This window comes from Podarcis muralis, chromosome 14 (genome assembly GCF_964188315.1).
Source record: "Podarcis muralis chromosome 14, rPodMur119.hap1.1, whole genome shotgun sequence".
In the NCBI taxonomy this organism is placed as follows: Eukaryota; Metazoa; Chordata; class Lepidosauria; order Squamata; family Lacertidae; genus Podarcis; species Podarcis muralis.
In genome coordinates this window covers 11,056,433-11,065,977 of record NC_135668.1, presented here as the reverse complement: position 1 = coordinate 11,065,977, position 9,545 = coordinate 11,056,433, and the positions used below count along the sequence as shown (strand labels likewise).

The following is a 9,545-nucleotide window of genomic DNA, read 5'->3' as shown; positions in this document are numbered from 1 at the left end:
GCCTTCCATTGTCCAGCTGCTTTTCCACGGGGAAAACCTGATCTTTACCGCTGAATCAGAGCAAACATTAATCGGGTCTTCCAAGTTTGCTCCAATTCAGATTTCTGGAAACAGTAGTCTACCCTCCACAAAACTATAACTCCCAGCACCCTTAACAAACTACAATCCCCAGAATTCTCTGGGGGAAGGCATGTACCTTAAATGTATGCTGTGTGCACATTTCAGCAGCCTAATTTAGAAGAGGGGGTGTGTGCTTTTTCTTAGTGCTGTGGCTAAAGAACTGGAAGCCCCAAAAACTTGCTGATCGACTGCAACTTGAGGATTAAAATGCCTAAAAATAGCTTTGATCCTCTGAACGACATCTAGAAAATCCAGTGATGGATGTTTTCATAAAAGCAGAAAAACCACTTTATTAGTTATTCAATAATGCTTGATGGTGCCGCCAAGACTGGCAGGTATCCTGTCCCACAGTGAATACTTTATCACAACACTCATTTTTATTTCATTTATTGATTTAATGTATTTATAAACCTTTCGATTATTGGCATTTCTAAGCACTGTACATAAAAATGCAGAGAATGAACCAATAAGACATCATCAGATCCAACACTACACGGAAGTGCCTGATGGAATAAGAATGTCTTTGTCATGCACCAGAAGTTTAGCAAGGAGGGGGCCTGTCAGATCTTGGTTGGAAGGGATTTCCACAGACTAGGGACTCAGCTACATTAGTAAAAAAACAACAACCCACAATGCCTTGAATGCGTTATAAACATGTAACACCAGATGGCGCCAGAGAGCAAAAGAAATTTCTATGTGATTTTTACATAGCGTTTTTTTCCCTTTTGGTATAACGATTTAATTTCTGACTTATTTATAACGATCCCCCCACCCCTGTGTGTAGATCCACCCTTGGGCCACAGCATTGAATGCACGGCTTATCTAATAGCTTCTCTGAGCCACGGGGGACCGCCAACAGAGATTTCCCCCATAAGCTCAGGGATCAGGCAGCACTGTATTTTATTTATTGCTTTATTCCGTTTATATCCCAACTTTTTCTCCAAGGAGCTCAAGGGGGCATACATGGTTCTCCCCTTCCTCGTTTAAGCCCCACAACAACACTGTGAGGTAGGTAGGGCTGAGAGTCAGTGACTGGCCCAAGGTCACCCAGTGAGTTTCATGGTCGAGTGGGGATTTGAGCCCTGCTCTCCCAGGTACAGTCATATCTCGGAATAAATATGCTTCAGGATAAGTATTTTCAGGTTGCGCTCCGCGGCAAGCCAGAAGTAATGGAGCGCATTACTTCTGGGTTTTGCCGCTCACGCATGCGCATCCACAGAAGGTCAAAATAATGTCACACACATGCTTGGAAGCGGCACATGCAGACGTGCAGTCACGTCTTACGTTCTATTCAGGATGCGAACAGGGCTCTGGATAAGATCCCGTTCACATCCCGAGGTACCACTGTACAAGTCTGACAAATGATTCACCATGCCCACCTGCATCCATCGTGGCTAAACGTAAAGGTAAAGGGACCCCTGACCATTAGGTCCAGTCATGGCTGACTCTGGGGTTGTGGTGCTCATCTCGCTTTATTGGCCGAGGGAGCCAGCGTGCAGCTTCCGGGTCATGTGGCCAGCATGACTAAGCCACTTCTGGCGAACCAGAGCAGCGCATGGAAACGCCGTTTACCTTCCCGCCAGAGTGGTATCTATTTATCTACTTGCACTTTGATGTGCTTTCGAACTGCTAGGTTGGCAGGAGCAGGGACGGAGCAACGGGAGCTCACCCCGTTGCGGGGATTCGAACCGCCAACCTTCTGATCGGCAAGCCCTAGGCTCAGTGGTTTAACCCGCAGCGCCACCCGTGTCCCTTCGTGGCTACTTATGCACAAATACAGTCGATTACAATTTTGTGAAGGGGTTCCGTTTCCGGCCCCCGCACATCAGTGGAGCGCATAAAAGCATGACCCACCCCATTCCACACAGCCCCATCCCAGTTCTGCACTTTTTAAAATTATTTTTTGTCACATTTTCCGTCCCTTTCAGGTTTGGATCTGTGTGCAAGTGCATGGCCATGCATCATTCGGGTGCGTATTAATCGGCCATTGCCTGTACACTCTAAAGATAGCATGTGGGGTACAGTAATGCTTTGTAAACAAGCATTTTGGTTTCCCTGAAAATGTCCCGGTCCTCAAACACTCTGCACTTCAATCGGGAGAAAGCTGGTTGTGAAATGTGGACCACTTATAAACGCCATCTCCAACTCCTCAAAAGATTCCATCAACGGTGTCTCCGAAAAATTTTACATATCACCTGGGAAGACAGGCGAACTAATGCTGGAAGAAGCAAAGAGCACCAGTGTTGAAGCGATAATTCTTCAACATCAATTTCGCTAGACTGGTTACAGGTAGGTAGCCGTGTTGGTCTGCAGTAGTCGAAACAAAATTTTAAAAATCCTTTCTGTAGCACCTTAGAGACCAACTAAGTTTGCTATTGGTATGAAAGCTCATACCAATAACAAACTTAGTTGGTCTATAAGGTGCTACTGAAAGGAAGAATTTTTTTTTTTTGGACTGGTCATGTGCGGATGCCTGATTATTGTCTACCAAACAACTACAGTGGTACCTCGGGTTAAGAACTTAATTCATTCTGGAGGTCCGTTCTTAGCCTGAAACTGTTCTTAACCTGAAGCATCACTTTAGCTAATGGGGCCTCCTGCTGCCGCTGCGCCGCCGGAGCACGATTTCTGTTCTCATCCTGAAGCAAAGTTCTTAACTTGAGGTACTATTTCTGGGCTAGCGGAGTCTGCAACCTGAAGCATCTGTAACCTGAAGCATCTGTAACCCGAGGTACCACTGTACTCTATTCTGAACTTAAAAATGGAAAGCGTAATGCTGGTGGTCAACAAAAGAGGTTCAAAGACTCTCTCAAGGCAAATCTAAAAAAATGTAGTATAAACACCGACAACTGGGAAACATTGGCTTGCGAGTTCTCCAATTGGAGAACAGTTTTTACCAAAGGTGTCATGGGCTTTGAAGATGCTTGAACTCAGGACGAAAGGGAGAAATGTGCTAAGAAGAAGGCATGTTTGGCAAACTCTCACTATGATCAACTCCCGCCCAGAAACTTATGTCCCCACTGTGGAAGGATGTGTGGATCCAGAATTGACCTCCACAGTCACTTACGGACTCACTGCTAAAACTGTGTTTATGGAAGACAATCTTACTCGGCTATGAGTGATCGCCAAAGAAGAAAAAGAAGAAAGAAGCAGGTTGGATAATGGAAGATGCACGTCCAAAAGAGGTCATGTATTAAAGGTGCTCTCAAAGACACATCACTCATGAGCTGGAAATATAAATCTGCCTTCCAGCCAGTTCCAGATCTTAATACATAATGAAAAGTCTGGCACATGATGTTCTGCTCTGTGCCAAAAGCGGTGCTAAAAAGCTCTCCGAACATCACCTGGCAACATGTGGAACTGACTTAGGTCACCTCCAGCCCGCCAGCATTTCATGAGAGAGATCCAAGCGCATGCCGGAAATTTAGGTTTGCGCAACTGAAATAGATGAAAGTGCTCTGTTGCAACACACCCAGTGTTTTTGCTCTTAGGAAAAAACAGTGGAGAGCTTAGGACGAACACATGATGAACAGCAAGGCACATAAACACCCCAGAGGCAAGTCTGCTTGAGTGCTCATTATTGTATAACCTCCCCACCAGAAAATCAGAACAAATGCTCAACAAAGACCAGACATAGTCTAAGCTCCGCAGAGGGGGCGGATAGCTCAGTTGGTTAGAGGGTGGTGCTCATAACGCCAAGGTTGCAGGTTCAATCCCCGTATGGGACAGCTGCATATTCCTGCATTGTGGGAGGGTGGACTAGATGAAGATGATGATGATAATAATAATAAATTTTATTTATACCCCACCCTCCTCGGCCAGAGCCGGGTTCAGGGTGGCTAACACCAATAACATTACAGTAAAAACATAATAGGGGAAAAAACCAATTTAAAATACAGGTTAAAATGCAATTTAAAATGCAGCCTCATTTTAAAAATAGCCCATAATCAAAACCATAAGGGGGGGGGGACATCATGGTCAGACTGAGTCCAAGCCAAAGGCCAGGCGGAACAGCTCTGTCTTGCAGGCCCTGCGGAAAGACGTCAAGTCCCGCAGGGCCCTAGTCTCTTGTGAAAGAGCGTTCCACCAAGTCGGGGCCAGTACTGAAAAGGCCCTGGCCCTAGTTGCGACCAATTTAATCACCTTACGACCTGGTACCTCCAAAATGTTGTCATTTGTGGACCTTAAGGTCCTCCGTGGGGCATACTAGGAGAGGCAGTCCCGTATGTACGTGGGTCCTAGGCCGGTCCCTTCCAACTCTGCAATTCTATGATTCTGTAAGCTTTGGGCCAGAAAATCAGGACAAACACTCAGTAAACGGGATTATTTGGAGGAGACCACATATTGAGTCAAGTTCCTCATTGATAGAAAGTCATGTATATTCTGAAGGGCAGCATCTCTTCAGGGCTTCTTGTAGAATCATAGAGTTGGAAGAGACCGCAAGAATTATCTATTCCAACCCCCTGCAATGCAGGAATCTTTTGCCCAACACGGGACTTGGACCCACATCCCTGAGATCAAGAGTCTCATGCTCTATGGATTGAGCTATCCCAGCTTACTCCCATAGGGCTGATGTCCCAGTCTCTGCTAGCTGGGATCTGAAATGCGACTACAGCAGGGGTCCCCAAACTAGGGTCCGCGGGCCAGATAAGGCCCGAGGGACTTGTTTATCCGGCCCGCAGCGACCCCCGCTGCCTGCTCTTACTGGAGGAGCACCGGAAATAGCTTGTGCTCATGCGCAAGCATTATTTGCACATGTGCAAGTGTTATTTGCGCATGCGCAAGCATTATTTCTGGTCCACATCAGGGTTGGAGGAGGCATGTGCACATGTGCACAAGCTATTTCCGGTGCTCCTCTGACCTGGAAGAGTGTCAGAAATAGTGTGTGCGCACGCATATGGGCACTCGCTCCCTCGCCCTCTGGCCTGCCGTGCAATCGGCGCTGGAGACACCGGCCCGAGGCGCAGTAAGTTTGCTGACCCCTCGACTACAGCTTCAAAGCATGTAGAACGAAGATAATTCAGCACTACTTAGCACTCATCTCATCTCATCTGCGCATCACTTCTCAAGAAAAAGGGGTTTGTTAGGTAAGGTTCAGCAGAGGGACGCGGGTGGCGCTGTGGGTTAAACCAAAGAGCCTAGGACTTGCCGATCAGAAGGTCGGCGGTTCGAATCCCCGCAATGGGGTGAGCTCCCGTAGCTCGGTCCCTGCTCCTGCTAACCTAGCAGTTCGAAAGCACGTCAAAGTGCAAGTAGATAAATAGGTACTGCTCCGGCGGGAAGGTAAACAGCGTTTCCGTGTGCTGCTCTGCTTTGCCAGAAGCGGCTTAGTCATGCTGGCCACATGACCCGGAAGCTGTCTGCGGACAAACGCCGGCTCCCTCGGCCAATAAAGCGAGATGAGCACCGCAACCCCAGAGTCGGTCACGACTGGACCTAATGGTCAGGGGTCCCTTTACCTTTATCTTTAAGGTTCAGCAGCTGGGGTGGGGAAGCCCCTATCTGGGGGGCCGCAAGCCAGTGGCAAGTGCGGCAAAGGCTGGGGTTGGCAAATACACAACCACTTTCCATCCTATGCCCAGGCAAACGAGAGGAATTGTCACAGTTCAAGGACACATTTCAGCTAAGTAAAAATCACTAGAGGAAGGCGGGGAGCAGGATCCGTGCTGGGTGTGACCTGGGAGGGAGGGGCAGCATGGGGTCAGCAGAGTCCTGAGGGCCAGGCAGAGATGCCTGGGGGGCCACGACCCCCAGGTCTGAGGCTCACCACCCCTGCTTGACAGTTCCATTCTCAGGATCCAGCTAATTGCCATGTTTAGGGTTTGTGGGGAAGAGAGACAAAGGAGATTTAGCTCTTGGGTGCAGTGGCTGACGATCCTAAAAGTTTCTTGCTTTGTCCTGAAGCAAAGATGTGAAATGGTTTGTTGTATTTTTTCCCCTTATTGTGCTTCTTTTGGCATGAGCATTTGGCAAGATGCACTCGCCTTGTTCTTAGCCTCTGCTGATTACACAACCACAGCTGGATTATAGGGAGGTCCTCTGCAGGGGATACTCAGTCAAAGATATTGCAGGAGAAAAGCTGTTTGACTCGGGCAACTGGGTCCCTTTTAATCTATTTTTTTAAATGAACTATCTTAAGTATGTTATCTGGCTGTTGTTGTTGTTGTATTTAAAAAATGCATATTAAGGGAAGAAAGAGGGTCAGCAACCCTGCAGTCGTTTTTGTTGGAAAACTGGGTCTTTCTATCACGTGTTGGCGCAAGAAAATGCAAATCCACCCACAGTGTGAGGAGCACTGTGAAATATTCGCAGAAGGAATCTGTGCATTTTATCTGCTAGCATACAAGAACCTATTTTATTTATTCGTTCGTATTTTTTACTTAATGCACCATCCTGTCTCCAGGTACTGTTTTATGTTATGCATTTATCTTATTGAAAAAATCCCTGTCAAATCTATAAAAAAATAATAATACAGGACACTGAAAGTAATATTTTAAATTGCTCTTCTTTTCAATGCCCCACCCATTCGGAACTAAATAGCACAACCACCTCCCTTTCTTCTAATCTACTACATCTGCAGCGCTGGGGAAAATCAAGGCAATTCTGAAAGGTTAACCGTGCTAGGTTGAAATTCCAAACACACTGACTAGGGTGTGTAAGTGCCATTCAGCACAATGGGACTTTACTTCTGAGGGTTGTGCTGTTCATCTCTTGCAGCAGCTGGGGAGGGGGCTGCAGCTCAGTTTGAATCACAGAACTGTAGAGTCGGAATGGACCCCAAGGGTCATCAATTCATCTAGTTTGCTTTGCAGGAATGAGGTACCAGGTTCCATCCTCTCCAAGGGCTGGGAATTTTTCATAGCCTGAAACTCTGGAGAGCAGCTGCCAGTCAGTGAAGGCAATATTGAGATAGATGGACCAGTGGTCTGACTCAGTATAAGGCAGCTTTCTAGAAACCCACCTAAAGAATCCTAGGTAAAGGTAAAGAGACCCCTGATCATTAGGTCCAGTCATGACTGACTCTGGGGTTGCGGCGCTCATCTCGCTTTATTGGCCGAGGGAGCAAGCGTACAGCTTCCAGGTCATGTGGCCAGCATGACTAAGCCACTTCTGGCGAACCAGAGCAGCGCACGGAAATGCCGTTTACCTTCCCGCCGGAGCAGTACCTATTTATCTACTTGCACTTTGACGTGCTTTCGAAGTGCTAGGTTGGCAGGAGCAGGGACCGAGCAACGGGAGCTCACCCCGTCGCAGGGATTCGAACCGCCGGCCTTCTGATCAGCAAGTCCTAGGCTCTGTGGTTTAACCCACAGCACCACCCACGTCCCTAGGGCACCTTAAAATGCTTAAAGGGGGAGGGGAAAGAAGAGGCAGAACAGCCTTTTTCCATCATCTAGTTTTGCCACTCCCACGCCAACAGAGAGCCTACTCAGGAACCATCTTGCCCTGAGCTAAGAGAGATTTTTTTAAGCCCCCACCCTGTCCTTTGTAGCTTGTGTTTGCTATTTTTATACTATTTTTAAACAGGTGCCTACTGTTTTAGCATTTTTATGTGAGCCGTTTATCGAGGACCACTAGCAAAGGGCTTAATATCTTAAATGCACACACCTCTATTAAAGAACCACCACATGCCACAGAATCGTAGGAGTCAGAGAGAGGGCTCTCCAGGTGTCATCTAGTCCAGCCCCATCCTGGTCAGGGCAGGAAGTTCAGAGTTCGAGCAGCCCCTTGCTCTCCCACGGACCACCTGACGACGCCCACTTCTCATGACAGAAGCATTTTAAAACACACACACAAGATAGCAACACCAATCCATTATTATCCTAAAACACACACAAACACCAAGGAACCCGGTGCTGCAAGATCAAAGTGAAACCTCTTTGGGATGTGGATAATTATTGCTATTAATAATAATTAATTATTATTAATTTGTTTACTATTATTTGTATGTGTACCCATTCCCTCTGCACTTTTCTGACTGAGTCCCCTTTGGCAAAGCTCTAATCCGGATTCCTGTTCATAGGGGCCTTCGCGCACCCCCAATAAAATAATTGAGGGGGCCTGCAAGTTGATGGGCATTGCCAACAAATGATGTGTGTGCACTGCATCTTGTGATCGATTATGCAGGGGCGAGGCTTACCTGGGGGACCCCCCCCTATATATTTTATTCAGATTGGCATCCCTGGTCCAGCTCGTATTGAACCCGCTCGCCTCTGCCCCTTTGCCCATCTCCCAGGCGAGTGGCTCCCTTTGACAAAGATCTGCTGTATTATTGGAAACCGCTCCTCCGTGCCCCCACCTCTGCTTCCCGGGCGGGTTCCCCCTGGGAAAAAACCCGAGAAGGCCCCACATCCAATACATCGCCCCTCCCCATAGCGCCGCCCCCCCCAACCCACACACACGGCCCGCACCGCCTGGCAACTGAGGCGGCTGAGCCTCAACGGAGCATCATTGCATAGTACATCTTTAGGAGATGTAATTCACGCAGCGGGCAACGCGGGGACCATTCTGTCCCCTCCGCGGCTCGAATATAGGAGTGGCTTCACCCCCAGGCAGATCCAGGAGAGGTGGGGTGAGAATGCACCATTGCACCCCATTAGGGGTGCCAACCTGAATAAAATATTGGTGGGGGGAAGGAAGCCCCGCATAATCGATCACAAGATGCGGGGCGCACATACCATTTGGATGGCAATGCCCATCAACTTTGGAGATCCCTGGCCCCCTCAAATATTTTATTGGGAAGGGGGGGCCAAGGGACCTCGGCTCCCAGGAGATGGCTTCTATGCACCCCATGCCATCATCTCCGGGCTCTGCCTGCAGAAGGGAGTTTGGCTGGTGAAGGATGCTTGGCTCCATCCTTCGGAGCAGAGCGGGTGGGGTGGCAGCGAGCGCGCGTGCATGCATGCACGCATCCCGAGATGGGAGAGATCCGGGGGTCGGGATGGGGATGGGGGGGATGACGACCGCAGGCTTACCAGCTGCTGCGCCGTTGCCCGCTGCTCCTTGGGCGGACGCACGATTTATCCCGTCCGCCTGCCGGCCTTTCTCTGCATGGTGCGCTCCTCTCTCGCCTGCGCGCTCCCACCCACCCACCAAAAAAGAGAAAAGCCCACCCCAGAGGGCTGTCAACAGGCAAGGCGCTCCCTCCTTCTCTGCAGCCAAGCCAGGCAAGGCGGTTGCGCAGCCTCCACGCCGCTGCTGAGCACTCTGGGACTCGTAGTTCTTGGGACTCCGACGCATCCCTTGCCTGGCCGGGGTCTGCCCGGTCCAGAACCGCACCTAATGCATTTTTTTGGAAAAATTGCAATGCAGGAGTATATTTACATATTGCGTTTGCACCCCATCTTTTCCTCCAAGGAGCTGTCAACTTTCCCCTTTTTTGAAGGGAAATTCCCTTATTCCGAATAGGATTCCTTGCAAGAAAA

At 48.8% G+C, this 9,545-nt stretch overlaps 1 protein-coding gene across 3 annotated transcripts in view; it reads right to left on the bottom strand.

Moving 5' to 3' along the window:
* LOC114584574 (tropomodulin-2) overlaps window positions 1-9,281 on the bottom strand; it is a 56,776-nt gene extending 47,495 nt beyond the window's left edge. For 2 of the 3 annotated variants that reach the window (XR_013390717.1, XM_028706555.2), the window contains exon 1: window positions 9,096-9,279. The gene's annotated coding sequence lies outside the window, so the exon portion shown is untranslated. Of the gene's footprint in view, window positions 1-9,095 lie in introns of all 3 variants that reach the window. The other variant, XM_028706556.2, reaches the window with a different exon arrangement.
* Window positions 9,282-9,545: the final 264 nt, after the last annotated feature.